General features: G+C 38.4%; 1 protein-coding gene across 3 annotated transcripts in view; it reads left to right on the forward strand.

The window, feature by feature from the left end:
• The window catches only part of LOC5568798 (potassium voltage-gated channel protein Shaw), a 424,985-nt gene that overhangs the window by 112,825 nt on the left and 296,227 nt on the right, over positions 1-15,933 (forward strand). The window lies entirely within an intron of this gene.

The following is a 15,933-nucleotide window of genomic DNA, read 5'->3' on the forward strand; positions in this document are numbered from 1 at the left end:
TTATTGCAAGTTACCACCCATGTTACGCTCATTGCAACTTCTTTGTTGTCAATTCAGGTGAATGCGCATATTAAGGATCATGGATTTAAACCCAACCGGTCAAGAATGTTTTCTTAAAGGAAATTTTCTCGACTTCAGTGGGAGGAAAGAAGGTGATGGCGCCTAATAGGCGACCTGAGTGTTCATGGATTGGTTTCTGGCCCCATGCCATGCCCGGAGGACCTGAAGAGAACAGCTAGAATAATTCAATCATAGAAAGTTTTCTTTCGCTTTGTGTCCTTATGGCAATGTGTTATGGCCGGTGCTATTGAAGGTATGTGTTGCTGGAGACAGAATGTAAAACTTTCCTACATATTTCACCCGTGACTCCAGGGGGTCAATTGATATGTTGATATTGTTGTACGTCCATTACCGGTGATGCAAATAAAGAAGTTGTTAGCGTCAAATACATTCTGATCCAGAAATAATGTATGCTGTGGAACATTATTTTTAAAATTTTTAGATTTATTCGAATAACAGACAGGTTTATTTCAGAATTCTGAGGTTGTAAATCGATCAATTTTAATTAATCAACATATTTTAAGATTCGATGCAATTTTTCTGTTGATGACCTATTTTCAAAGGTTTCCAATGAGTTTTTTTTTGTGAATTATCAGAGCTCTCCAGTGGTGATATGGTTTAACAACAATTAAATTTTGAAATTTACATAAAACTGAAAAAAATCATGATTATATAGATTTTGTATCAATTACAATTACAGGGGGCCCAAATAGCCGTAGCGGCAAACGCGCAGCTATTCAGCAAGACCATGCTGAGGGTCTTGGGTTCGAATCCCACCGGACGAGGATCTTTTCGGGTTGGATATTTTCTCGACTTCCCAGGGCATAGAGTATCTTCGTACCTGCCACACGATATACGCATGCAAAAATGGTCATTGCCACAGTAAGCTCTCAGTTAATATCTGTGGAAGTGCTAATAAGAACACTAAGATGAGAAGCATGCTCTGTCCCAGTGGGGACGTAATGCTAGAAAGAAGAAGAATCAATTACAAAAAACAAATACAATAGAAAAAATTGAAATATGTGGAAAGGGTTTAAAAATAAACACTGTGCACAATAAAATTTATCCAAATACGCTCGAGTAAAGTTCTATAGTTCAATAAGAATAAACATGAGGAAGAAAGGGCGGCGTGATGCAGAAACAATTTTTTTTGATTCTCTTAAGAAGAAAAGGAAAGCATATTATTGCATGCTGCGAATAACAGCATTGATATACGGAGTCTGAGATATTTTACAATACAAGTTGTGTTTGATCCGTGTCAAATTAGTTCAAAGTAACTGTAGCAATATAATCCAATATAATTAAAAACATCATGGATATTCCTTGGAATCCTCGGAAACCTTCATTGGCATAGGAACTGGGGGACAGGAGGGCCAAGCCCTCCAGAACCATCCAGGCACCCTCCAGAATTTTGGATGATAGTAAATAAAAAAATTAAAAAAAAAAAACTGATTCATGATTCTTACGTAAAAAAATCTTCTGAATCAATTAACATGACTATCATTGACAATAAAAACTCATCAGTAGTTATGCTCTTTTCAACAATAGTGGGAAAACTTCACATGTCGTACACAGGACCAACGAGGTGACTTCGGTGAATTATCACTAGAACCAGCTTGTTGTTGTGTGCGATAAACACATTTTTGACTTCTCCGTTGCAAAACAAAACCCTGGTACAAAGAAGCACCAATATCCGAGAAACTCGGTTCCCAAAATTAGTTTTTTCTGTTTCAAATGTTTTAGCATAAAGCAGTATATTGATTTCTCATGTATTTGGTTGGCAGTATTATGATTCTCCATCTACTTATATCCTTTATCGAGGAACCTGATGATGATAATTTGTCTTATAAGAGTTTACTGAAGAAATCCATACAATAACTTAAAATTACAAAATTACTGACGGAATATCTTAGTCAAAAGATATCAGGAATTTTTGGTGATAAATAAGACTTAATCTATGACAAATCTCTTCAAGAAATTTTTTATAAATTTAACCTGGTGTGAAAGAGTTCAACAAAATCGACCACAGATTTTTAATCCAACAATTAATCCTTTTTTGGTTCTGCTTAATTTTTTTTAAATAATTTCACATGAATAAACTATAATAAACCGAACTAATTAAAAAAAAAACTCTTTATGTTTTAAATTCTTAAGAAAATCTAAAAACTTTTTGAATAATTTCCAATAAAGTTGTTGCAAAATGTTTCAGGTTACCCTTAGATATTACATAACAATTTTTAGCATTGCCAAATTTTTCAAGAAATCTTCGGAACTTCTGCTATAATCTCTTGAAAATTATTAAAATAATATTGTGATATTTGTTAATACTTTCAAGTTTACCTTCTATAACTACTTTTCATCCATCCTTTCAAGAGTGTAAAGTTTTCCTTCGTAATTCCTCAAAAAAAATCATCGATTCTTTCAAATCGTTTACTGAAATATTTCGTTGAAAGCTGTACTAGAAATTTCTATGTGAGTTTCATCAGTTATTTTCCCAAAAAAATATTAAAAGATTTTTCGTGAACTTCATCAAACGTCCTTCAAACATATTTCCTTAATATATCACAAATTACTTCAGAAATTTGTCTATTGTTTTTAATTTCTGGAAATTCTGCTTCAAATCCCCCGACAAACACAAGAAACCTTAAATGAACCTTTTGCTTCTGAAAACCCTCAGGAATACTTCATTTCATCATTCATTTATTTAGTTAACATCTACACAGATAACACTGAATCAACAATTTCACGCCACAATACTCGGTTCGTGGCCGCATCTCTCCATCCTCGGTTCTGCCCCACGCTCGCCAAATCAATACGCACTTGATCCGCCCACCTAGCTCGCTGCGCTCCACGCTTTCTTGTACCAACCGGATCCGAAGCGAATACCATCTTTGCAGGGTTGCTGTCCGGCATTCTTGCAACATGCCCTGCCCATCGTATCCTTCCAGCTTTGGCCACCTTCTGGATACTGGGCTCGCCGTAGAGCTGGGCGAGCTCGTGGTTCATCCTTCGCCGCCACACACCGTTCTCCTGCACGCCGCCGAAGATCGTCCTAAGCACCCGACGTTCGAAGACTCCAAGTGCTTGCAGGTCCTCCTCGAGCATCGTCCACGTTTCATGCCCGTAGAGGACTACCGGCCTTATGAGCGTTTTGTACATGGTACATTTGGTGTGGGCGTGAATCTTTTTTGACCGCAGCTTCTTCTGGAGGCCATAGTAGGCCCGACTTCCACTGATGATGCGCCTCCGTATTTCACGGCTAACGTTATTGTCAGCCGTCAGCAAGGATCCAAGGTAGACGAACTCGTCGACCACCTCGAACGTATCCCCGTCTATCGTAACACTGCTACCTAGGCGAGCACTGTCGCGCTCGGCCCCACCAGCTAGCATGTACTTTGTCTTGGCCGCATTCACCACCAGTCCAACTTTTGCTGCCTCGCGTTTCAGGCGGGTGTACATGTCTGCCACCTTTTCAAATGTTCGGCCGACGATGTCCATATCATCAGCGAAGCAAACAAATTGACTGGATCTCGTTAAAAACGTACCCCGGCTGTTAAGCCCGGCTCTCCGCATAACACCTTCTAGCGCAATATTGAACAACAGGCACGAAAGTCCATCACCTTGTCGTAGTCCCCGGTGGGATCCAAACGAACTGGAGTGTTCGCCTGAAACCTTCACACAATTTTGCACACCTTCCATCGTCGCTCTTATCAGTCTCGTGAGCTTCCCGGGAAAGCTGTTCTCGTCCATGATTTTCCATAGCTCTACGCGGTCGATACTGTCGTATGCCGCCTTGAAATCGATGAAAAGGTGATGCGTGGGGACCTGGTATTCACGACATTTTTGGAGGATTTGCCGTACAATAAAGATCTGGTCCGTTGTCGATCGGCCGTCAACGAAGCCGGCTTGATAACTTCCCACGAACTCGTTTACTACGGGTGACAGACGACGGAAGATGATACTGGGATAATAGAATGGTGATCGCTCGAAAGTTCTCACAGTCTAACTTGTCGCCTTTCTTGTAGATGGGACAGATTACCCCTTCCTTCCACTCCTCCGGTAGCTGTTCTGTTTCACAGATTGTGCCTATCAGTCGGTGCAGACAAATGGCCAGCCTTTCCGGACCCATCTTTATGAGTTCAGCTCCGATACCATCCTTACCAGCAGCTTTATTGTTCTTGAGCTGGTGAATGGCATCCTTAACCTCCCTCAAAGTGGGGGCTGGTTGGTTTCCATCTTCCGCAGTGCTGACGAAGGCATTTCCTCCGTTGTCCCGTCCTTCATTGCCTGTGCTCTCAGCACCATTCAGGTGCTCGTCAAAGTGCTGCTTCCACCTTTCGATCACCTCACGCTCGTCCGTCAGAATGCTCCCATCCTTATCCCTGCACATTTCGGCTCGCGGCACGAAGCCGTTGCGGGATGCGTTGAGCTTCTGATAGAACCTACGCGTTTCCTGAGACCGGCACAGCTGTTCCATCTCCTCGCACTCCGTCTCCTCCATGCGGCGTTTTTTCTCCCGAAAGAGGCGGGTCTGCTGTTGCCGTTTCCGTTTATAGCGTTCCACGTTCTGCCGGGTCCCTTGCTGCAGCATGACCGCCCGCGCTGCATTCTTCTCCTTCAAAACCTCCTGGCACTCCTCGTCGAACCAATCGTTCCGTCGACTCCGTCCTACGTACCCGACGTTGCTCTCAGCTGCATCGTTGATGGCTGCTTTTACTGTTCTCCAGCAGTCCTCAAGAGGGGCTTCGTCCAGCTCACCCTCTTCCGGTAATGCAGCCTCGAGTTGCTGCGCTTATGCCGCTGCGACATCCGGTTGCTTGAGCCGCTCTAGGTCATACCGGGGCGGCCGTCGGTACCGTACGTTGTTAACGACGGAGAGTTTTGGGCGCAGTTTGACCATCACCAGATAGTGGTCAGAGTCGATGTTAGCGCCACGATAGGTCCTGACGTCGATAATGTCGGAGAAGTGCCGACCATCAATCAGAACGTGGTCGATTTGCGATTCTGTCTGCTGTGGTGATCTCCAGGTGTATCGGTACGGAAGGCTGTGTTGGAAGTAGGTGCTACGAATGGCCATAATTTTGGAGGCGGCAAAATCAATTAGTCGTAGGCCGTTTTCGTTCGTCAGCCGGTGGGCGCTGAACTTTCCAATCGTCGGTCTGAATTCCTCCTCCTGGCCAACCTGAGCGTTTAGATCTCCTATGATGATTTTGACGTCGTGGCTTGGGCAGCTGTCGTACTCGCGTTCGAGCTGCGCGTAAAAAGCGTCTTTATCATCATCAGTGCTTCCGGAGTGTGGGCTGTGCACGTTTATTATGCTGAAGTTGAAGAACCGGCCTTTGATCCTCAACTTGCACATTCTCTCATTGATCGGCCACCACCCGATCACGCGCCTCTGCATATCACCCATCACTATAAAAGCTGTTCCCAGCTCATGTGTATTGCCGCAGCTCTGGTAGATGGTATGGTTACCTCTAAACGTTCGCACCATTGATCCCTTCCAACACACTTCCTGCAACGCTACGATGCCGAATCCACGGTCCTTCAGCACGTCGGCGAGTATGCGTGTGCTCCCGATGAAGTTGAGAGACTTACAGTTCCACGTACCGAGCTTCCAATCGCTAGTCCCTTTACGTCGCTGTGGTCTTCGCCGATTGTCCCGGTTCGTATTCTCTCGTTGATTATTCGTTGCTTGATTTTTTTACGGCTGGCTTGCAGGGCCTGACACCAACCCCCTAGATTTCCGAAGGACCATTCCCCCTAAATGTTCGGAGGACCATAGTGCGCAGTTTAGCTTAGAGTCCTTCTCTGGCACTCGGACGATGATCAGCCGCCCCTGACATGGGGAACAGACGCTGTTGTGAGCCGCTCCTAACATGGAGTACAGACGCTCAAGGTTTACAGAAGCAAAAGCAAAAGCAAACCCTCCCTTCCCTGTCAGCATACGACCAAAGTTCCCACCGGGGGTTGGTTACCCGATCTTCCCTAAGGTTACTCGTACCCCGGCCAGTACCGCGAGGAGGTAGGGATAGGAGTTGCTGGGCAAGAGGCTAAGGACCGCACAAAGGGGTCTATTTTATTCCTTCAGGTACGCGAGGTACCAATGGTACGCCATGCCCAGCCATTTACCAACCCTCAGGAATACTTGTGCTGCTCAATTGAGCATGGTGGTAAAAAAAACCTGTGGAGTAGGCCGTCCCTTATTTTTCGAAAATGCGAAATTTTTTGAGTTTGTCATTGTAAAGTGCTCGTTTTGATAAGAAAAAAATCAGGTAAAATTTTGAAGTCCGTACGCGGACGCTAAGTGGTCCCCCAACGACCCTGAAGGTATTAGGTGTAGCTGACACCCGTGAGCCAAATCGAGCCCGCTGGTCTAGTGTACGCAACATGAGTAGGAATAGCCACTAGTAACAAATTGATAATCAGCATAGAATTTGAAGTAAAATTATATTTTATACTGTGGATATCTTCATAACACTGCACGCTGCCATAAAATTCAGAACTACAAAACGATCGTTCAAATTTTACGTAACGCAACAGGGGGAGGTAAGGGGTCTTCCGTAGTGTTACGGTCCATACACATATTTTAAATTTTTCATACAAAAGCTGTTACCTGCGGGAGGGAGGGGGCCTCGGGCAGGAAATTTGTAACTGGGGGTTTATCGTACTGATGCTGCGTGCACTAGAGCAGCGAGCTCGATTTTGCGCACGGGCTCATCAACTCCTAATATCTTCAGCACCGTTGGGGGACCACTTAGCGTCCACGTATGGACTTCAAATTTTTACCAGATTTTTTTCTTACCAAAACGAGCACTTTACAATGATGAACTTAAAACATTTCGCATTTGACGGATTTCACGCCAACTCGACACGCGATTGGCAGCACTCCTTCAGAATTCAATGAAACTTTCTGGATGTCAAAAGTATGTAAAACTAAGATACTTTGCATATTTTGTTTTTTCAAAATCGATCTAGACTAACATTTGGAAAGGGTCAAAGTTTTTTAATACTTTTTTTTATAAACCCGTATAACTCGAAAACGGTAAGACCTACAAAAAAGTGTTGTATGGGTGACTGTCGTGAAATTTCCTGAAGTTTTAGACAAAAATATTGAAAAAATAAAAACACATTTTCTACACTGGAAAAAAATGATTCAAAACTTTAAAGTCGATTTAAAAAAACGGCCATTTCAGATTTTGATCATCTTTAAGCAAAAAGTTTGGTTATTAAATTTACCAAAAGTCGTCCATACATTGTAAATTGGGCACATTTTAGAGAAAAAAGTTTTTCTAACATCGAATTTTTTAAGTCCCAAAGTTTTTTTTTTCTTTTTTATAGACCCGTATAACTCAAAAACGGTAAGACCTACAAAAAAGTGTTGTATGGGGGACTGTCGTGAAATTTCCTGACGTTTTAGAGAAAAATATTGAAAAAATAAAAACACATTTCCTACACTGAAAAAAAATATTCAAAACTTTAAAATCGATTTAAAAAAAAAAGGCCATTTCAGCTTTTGATCATCAGTTTGGTAATTAAATTTACTAAAAGTCGTCCATACATTGCAAATTGGGCATATTTCAGAGAAAAAAGTTTTTCTAACATCGAATTTTTTAAGACCCAAAGTTTTTTTTTACTTTTTTTATAGACCCGTGTAACTCAAAAACGGTAAGACCTACAAAAAAGTGTTGTATGGGGGACTGTCGTGAAATTTCCTGACGTTTTAGAGAAAAATGTTGAAAAAATAAAAACACATTTTCTACACTGGAAAAAAAAAAAAATCAAAACTTTAAAGTCGATTTAAAAAAACGGCCATTTCAGATTTTGATCATCCTTAAGCAAAAAGTTTTGTAATTAAATTTACTAAAAGTCGTCCATACATTGCAAATTGGGCATATTTTAGAGAAAAAAGTTTTACTAACATCGATTTTTTTAAGTCCCAAAGTTTTTTTTTTACTTTTTTTATAGACCCGTATAACTCGAAAACGGTAAGACCTACAAAAAAGTGTTGTATGGGGGACTGTCGTGAAATTTCCTGACGTTTTAGAGAAAAATATTGAAAAAATTAAAACACATTTCCTACACAAAAAAAAAATATTCAAAACTTTAAAGTCGACAGTCCCCCATACAATAGTGTTTTTTAGGTCTTACCGTTTTCGAGTTATACGGGTTTATAAAAAAAAGTAAAAAAAAAACTTTGGGACTTAAAAAATTCGATGTTAGAAAAACTTTTTTCCCTAAAATATGCACAATTTGCAATGTATGTACGACTTTTAGTAAATTTAATTACAAAACTTTTTGCTTAAGGATGATCAAAATCTGAAATGGCCGTTTTTTTTAAATCGACTCTTAAGTTTTGAATCATATATTTTTTTCAGTGTAAAAAATGTGTTTTTATTTTTTCAACATTTTTTTCTAAAACGTCAGGAAATTTCACGACAGCCCCCCATACAACACTTATTTGTAGGTCTTACCGTTTTCGAGTTATACGGGTTTATAAAAAAAGTAAAAAAAAACTTTGGGACTTAAAAAATTCGATGTTAGAAAAACTTTTTTCCCCAAAATATGCCTAATTTGCAATGTATGGACGACTTTTAGTAAATATAAATTTTTTGCTTAAGGATGATCAAAATCTGAAATGGCCGTTTTTTTTAAATCGACTTTAAAGTTTTGAATATATTTTTTTCAGTGTAGAAAATGTGTTTTTTTATTTTTTCAATATTTTTCTCTAAAACGTCAGGAAATTGCACGACAGTCTTCCATACAACACTTTTTTGTAGGTCTTACCGTTTTCGAGTTATACGGGTTTATAAAAAAAGTAAAAATAAACTTTGACCCTTTACAAATGTTAGTCTAGATCGATTTTGAAAAAAAAAAAAAAAAAACAAAGTATGTGAAGTATCTTAGTTTCACATAGTCTTCACACCCAGAAAGTTTCATTGAATTCTGAAGGGGTGCCAATCCATTTGTCGAGTTGGCGTGGAATCCGTCATTTTCGAAATATTAGGGACGGTCTACTGTGGAGAAACATTTTGCAAAATAGCTGGGAAGGAAAAATTTTTAAAAATGTTCATTAAGAAATTTGTAAGGTTCATCCTCGAAACATTTATTTTGAAACAATGGTATCAATAATTGGCAGACTCCATATTGAATTTGATTGTGGATTGGATTGAATTTTTGTGCATTTTTAGCAGGGCAGAATTCATGAGAAATTCTGGGGAATTCCAAAGTGAGCAACAGAATACAGATAAATTTCAAGGAAAATTTTCAAAAAAGATTCTGATGGAACTTCTTGTTTTTTTTTTAATTAATAAGAGGGTATAAAAAATGGCTTTAACATACAATTTTTTTTTCATGTTCCAAAAAAATACACCATAAGGAATCTGAACAAGGTAAATTCTAGTAGTTCAAAAATTCCAGTATTCTCACACGTACGGTTCCTGACTTTTGAAAGCACATAAGAAATTCCTTAACTAATTTTAAATCTCATGCAAATTTTCTCCAAAATATAAATTCAGTAAAATCATACATAACTAATTTCACCATTTGACATCTTGTCCTTCTAAACAGTTTGTTTGGAAATTTTGTAGAAAAAATTTCTTCACCAATCTGTTGTTGTGAAACTTTGGAGCTCATGCAAACTATTTAATAAGATGTAAGAAACAAATACATTCAGTAAAAAATCAATCATTAACAAGATTTTTGTTATGAATCCTACAAATACCGCTCAAGCTTTTCTGTGATCATTTTCGACAGAAAAATCATAAAAAAGTTTCAGAAATTCTACGGTGAGTTCTTGAATTTTCAGACAGAAATAAAGTAATTTTTTCCGAATTATATATAAGCTAAAATTATCCAACACATTTCTTTAGAAGTTCTTCAAAAACTTTTTTGTTTGTCTTGCTCTGGTAATCTGATACAAAATTGGACATGGATATAGATTTGGAGTGATCAGTGAAGTTATTTTCAGAGTAATTTTTGAGCTTGAAATGGAGAGTTGATAGATTTCTTTATAAAATAAAAATAAAATGGAAACATTTTTAGAACCTGAATGAATGTTTAATGGAATTCCTGGAGACAATTTTTTAAAAAGTTTAATAATGAATTGCTAAATCTATTAGTAAACCAGTTGAGAAAGTTTTGAAATACTCAGAAGAATCGCTAGATTCTCAGAAGAATCTCTAAAATGAGATTCTTGGATGAATCTCTGCTGAATTTTTCGGATGAATTCTAGGAGGACATCCTTGACCAAATGTTTTGGGTAATCAGTTGGGTAAACTCCGCTAGAAGCTTGAGAGGAATATTTAAATTTTTAGGATTTTCTTGAAGAAATTTTTTAGTATTATTTCCGAGAGAGCTTCGAAAAAATGCGGGGAGCAACATCAAATTGATTTTAAGAGTAATCTTAAGAAACACATAAACAACTTTCTGAGAAAAAAATGAAGATTCAACTATGCAGAACTTCTCTGAGAAATCGCTCAGAACATGTTTACAATTGAATCTTGATTAATTGCTTATATAAATCTTGTGGAAGATCAGGAGGGATCCTTTGAGTAACACATCGAAAAACCATCTAATGTATTTTTTAGTAAAATTAGTTAGGAAAATTTTTACGATGAATTTTTCAAGCAATCCTTGAGATTTTGAAACAGATTTGTTGAATGGATCTGAAGAGAAATATTAAGATTAACATCATAGGTAAAGTTGAAAAAAATGGTGACCTCTCGAAAAACAATGTGGAATCCTTGCTTCCTGTACTAGTTCTTGAAGAAATCCTCAGTTATTCCAGAAAATCCTTATCTAATTATTAATGAACATTCGGAAACTGATCATTTGATATTATGTGCAATAAGTACGTAGAAGGCCTACCTAAAAAACCATTAAAATAATTTTTATGCTTCATATCCACCCATCAAGATATTTTTTAAGAAATTAGATAAAGCTTCTTCGAGAATTTTTTTGGTAAGTCTAAACAAAGCCTGAAGAAACTTCAGAAACCAAAAAAAATACTGTTGAATAATAATTGCTAACCCCGGGAATGATTTTTCGTGGGAGTCCCAGGAGAAACTCAGTAAAAACTGTTAAAAAACTTCTCGGAGAAAGCATTGAAAAAGAACGGAAATAATTAATGGAGAAATACTCAGAAGAATCTCTTAGAAGCACATAGTTAAATTCCTGAAAAGTTCTTTGGAAGAATTGTTGAAGATTTTTTAACTGGATTCTTTGGCTAATCAGGAGTGAAATTTGTCAGTGCGGATCGTACCTTCGTACACGAATTCCCTCTGCTCTTGGAAGTGAAGGGTGAAATGGATAATGTTGGTGATTGCATCGACACTAGCAATCAATGCGATGCTCTAGACAAATTTTCCGAACACCAAATCGAAGCAGTCTCCAGCCCAGTAAGGAAGTAAAGATTCCACATATCGTGGTCCGTTTTTCCGAATTTGGAAGATTTAGGCAGGAGATCTTGAACTCCATTAGAGGAATCAAGGATTCCTTCCAAATCGCAAAGAAGGGAGACTGTCGCGTTTTGCCAGAAATTCTTGAAGCACGCGATCTTCTTCTCAAACTTTTTGAAGAGAAGAAGCACACATTTTTACTTATGACGACAAAACTGAACGTTTGTTCAAAGTCATCTTCAAAGGTTTCTCAAGTGTTTATGAGTCACCCGAAGAGATCAAAAACGGAATAAATGATTAACTTGGATTTTCCCCAGTCCAAGTAATTATTATGAAAAAGAGAACCCAATCTGGCATTATTCGAAAAGGGATTTCTATGGAATATTATTTAGTTCACTTTAACAAAAAAGATTGAAAAATTAAAGCTTCAGAAAAAACAAGACTTTTGTTCGATGTGACATGGGAACTTTTTCAGAAACCTGGAGGAAATTTCCAGAACCCCACTCAGAGCCGTCGGTGCCAAAAGTGGGGTCATGGGACAAAATATTGCCGCATGGATGCTAAATGTATGATTTGCGGAGTTTCTTCTCACGCTAAGGACGTCTGTTCTGTGAAGGAAGATACCGATTAGTATATATGCGCAAATTGCGGGGGCAACCATAAGTCTAACTTTTGGGCTTGCCCTTCTCCCAAAGCAATCGTCGAGGCTCGTACCAGGAAGATGAACGGTAACGTTTTACGTTTCTTAGGCAGAACCTCCAACAATGATAATCTTTCAGTTAACGATCGCTTACTTAAGAATCTCATTCACTCACAAAGTTTATTATAATCATGCTCATACAGAAGCCAATTTTCTTCCATCAGGTAGCTGTTCGAATCAATTAATTTCTAATGGATTTACCCAAGGAACTCGTATGTCGATATTGTAGCAGGCAGTTCCTCCTCTTCAAATTGCCTTTCTATGGATACCCGTCCTAATTGTTTCAAATCATATAGCAAAACCCCAGCCCATGCAGGCAACTCCTATGACGTCTCTTCATCAACGGATAATCCCAACAAAAAATCGTCTGGAAGTGGGCCTACTACTACTACTGTCTCTGATTTTGATTTTTTTAACTGTTAAAGTGAATCAAATGATTGGTACAATGTTCAAAACCACTACAATGGCTGAAGAAGTCCATGTTGGTGTAATATTTAATAATAAAATTGTTATGGGCTGACGTTTCACCAATGGATCCAAAACTTTTTTTGAATATTTTAAATAAGAATTGTTCTTTTAATGGTAAAGAGGACGAGCTGTTCAATTTTCTAACAGCCAATAACATTTTTGAACCTGGATCCTAACTCAAAAGAGATCTAAATAGTCATTCAAACCCTTTTTTTTTTTTTTAATTTTTGTTGTTTCTGTTAAAACACAGCTTGTTAAATACACTTTCATAGCTGCCTATATGCCTTTTCAATGCCTATTTGCCTTTTCAATGCACTTGTGGAAATTGACTCGCCATTATTTAATGTTTTTTATCGTTGGTAGCTTTAATGCCAAACATCGCTCATGGAATAATTCGCAAAGTAATTCCAAAGGCAGAAATAATTTGACGAGTGCTCTTCAGGATATTTCTCACTTACAATACCCTTATAGCTCCACAAGTTTTTCCTCTTCTAGAAACCGCTCTAAGATTTATTCGGTCTTATCATACTCTAGTCACTTTCGTAGCCAACTGGTTACTCACGTTGATTATGCTGTTGCTTTCCAAATATCCCATGAAGCTATACTCAGTCCTATCAGCTCCACTTTCATTTATTTTCGAGCCGACTGGAATATATGTGAAACATATATTGACTCTAATCTTGATGTCAACATTTCTTCAGAAACAAAACTTGATATTGACAATGCTCTTGAAACTTTTATCAAATTCCATTTTTGAAGCCAGGAGAATTGCAATTCCCAAATGTGAAGTAAAATTTGAATCCGTGATTATAGACGATGATCTTAAACTCTTGATCCGTCTTATAAACGTCAGAAGAAGGCAATCTCACCGCATCTGCAGAGAGAAATTAAGAAATGGTGTCGCAATTAAAAAACAAAATTATTGATGATAAAATTTCTCAATTGGCCCATGGCTCGAAGCATTTTTGTAAATTTTGAAAAAACCTCAGAAGCCAATTCCGGCCTTGAAAGTGAAAAACAAATTATTACTAACCTATTGCGGAAAAGCTCGAAAACTTGCTGTTTAAAGGAAGCATAATTTTTATTTAGGACTCCAACTCCAATAGAAAATCAAGTTACTCAGGACTTCGAAAGCATTCTCAATCAAGAGAACATTTTTGAAATTTTTTTGAAAGAAATGAAAACTATTATGAAAAAAATCTTGAATATGAAAGCCCCTGGCGATGATCGAATTTTTTACATCCTAATTAAGAAGCTTCCAGAGAGTAGCTTATCATTCTTAGTTGATGTATTTAACAAATGTTTGCAGTTGGCATATTTTTCAAATGGGAAAATTCCAAGGTTGTACCAATCTTAAAACCGGACAAAAATCCTGCAAAAGCTTCTAGCTATCGTCCAATCAGTTTGCTTTCCTCCATCAGTAAACTTTTTGAAAAGAACATTTTGAACAGAATGATGGTCCACATCAACGAAAATTCAATTTCTACCAATGAACAGTTCGGATTCCGCCATGGTCATTCGACCACTCATCAACTTTTACGTGTAACAGATATGATCCGTTCCAACTAAACTGACGGCTATTCAACTGGTTTTGCTCTTCTAGAAATAGAAAAAGCATTCGACAGTGTTTGGCATGAAAGCTTCATTGTAAAATTGAAAAAAAAAAAAATTCAGCGTACAGCGTAATCCAAAGTTATCTGTCAAATGGTACACTTCTGATTTATTATCAGAAATCCGAGTATGAGTCGGTTTTCCATTGCCACGATTAATGCGTTATATATTTAGGTTACATTAGGTTGAGTTAATTCAAAGCCAGAGATGGGGAAGAAAAAGTGAAGTGAAACGTAACTGTGAAGCAAAAAAAAATCACCTTATTAAAACCACAACAGCTCCCCCGCACAACTCTTTAACGGAAAACAATTGTCTTCTCCGCACCAAGCTTTGCATTTAAATTACTCCCGGGGACTTGTCATGTCTTTGTTTTAACGACATCTGAGACATTCTCTTGCTAGCTTGTTGTCGAACAGCTCGATAAGCTCCCTCGCACTCCCATTGCCACGCAGTCTTGCTTTCAGCCCTTTTGCAACCCTACAGCCCGTCTGTCAGTAGTGGGAAAGAACAGTGTAACTCTCGTTCAAGGTCCCTCGGCAACTGCTGCTGCTGCCGAGTTGAAACAAACGAACGAATCAACGACGGGCAACGATTTTTATGTAAATTTTTCCCAGTAGTTTTATTGGTCGGATCGATCGGTCGTTCTTGTCGTCCAGTTCCGTCATCGCAGCACCGAACGGAAAAGCGCCAGCGAGCAGCATCAGTAGCTAGTGAATTGGAGGCATCGAAGCTCCCCGTAAGCTCCCGGAAAATTTAATGCCTGGAAATGAATGCCGTTTGTCGTTTCGAATTTATTCCTGTGCTTTTATGCGGGGATTGCCATCCGTTGGCTCTGTATGGACATAAGGGTGGTCTTATTTTGTATGAAAAAAATTAAACTAAGAAAATTGTACGTTGCGCTTTGTTCATTTTTACTCCTAGAAGCTACTGTCATAAAATTTTAGCGGAAACCGTCAACTATAATTCCCATATTCTTATATTCAATTTTTCCTATTCCTATCTTCCAATCTGCCTATCTTCCTATATTTGTTTTAATCACTTTTCTATTTATTCTATTAACTTTTCAACAATGACGACAGAAATTGATTGACTACAGCGCCGCCTGTGGGTGAGATCGAAACTAAAACCGCTATTCTCATATGTTTGGTTAACTTTTTGCACTCAAACTTAAAGCTTATTTATAGTCTTCCCATCGCTAATCGGTTCCTCTCAAATTATCACATAAGCTTCTGAAAGAACAAATGAATCAATTTTTGGGGTGAGATTTTTACAGTTATGGGCCACCCTAACATACATACATCCGAGGGTGCTGGGGATTTGCAATAACCTAGCCGTAGAGCGCTTGGAGTTCATTGATTGCGTTCGGAGCGGATGAATGGAGGATGAGAAGGTATAAAATTATTTCTGATTGATCGAATCTCGTGAATCAAAAACCATTTCGGGTGACTGCCTCAATTTCAGTTCGTTGTGATGATGATGACGATGGCGGCAACGCGCGTTCAGATAAAGGAGGAAGCTTTTGTTAAGCAAACTCGTTAAAAATGCTTGTCCAGAGCATGGGAACACTCTGTAATTTTTATTGGCCTCAAGAAAAACTAATAACAGTCATAAATTGTACCATCGGAGGAGCTTTATGTGCGTTGAAGTATTGATTTAACAGTAATGTGTCTGATGTTGCTTGGCAAAATTGCTGATCTT

Source organism: Aedes aegypti, chromosome 2 (assembly GCF_002204515.2).
Source record: "Aedes aegypti strain LVP_AGWG chromosome 2, AaegL5.0 Primary Assembly, whole genome shotgun sequence".
Lineage (NCBI taxonomy): Eukaryota > Metazoa > Arthropoda > Insecta > Diptera > Culicidae > Aedes > Aedes aegypti.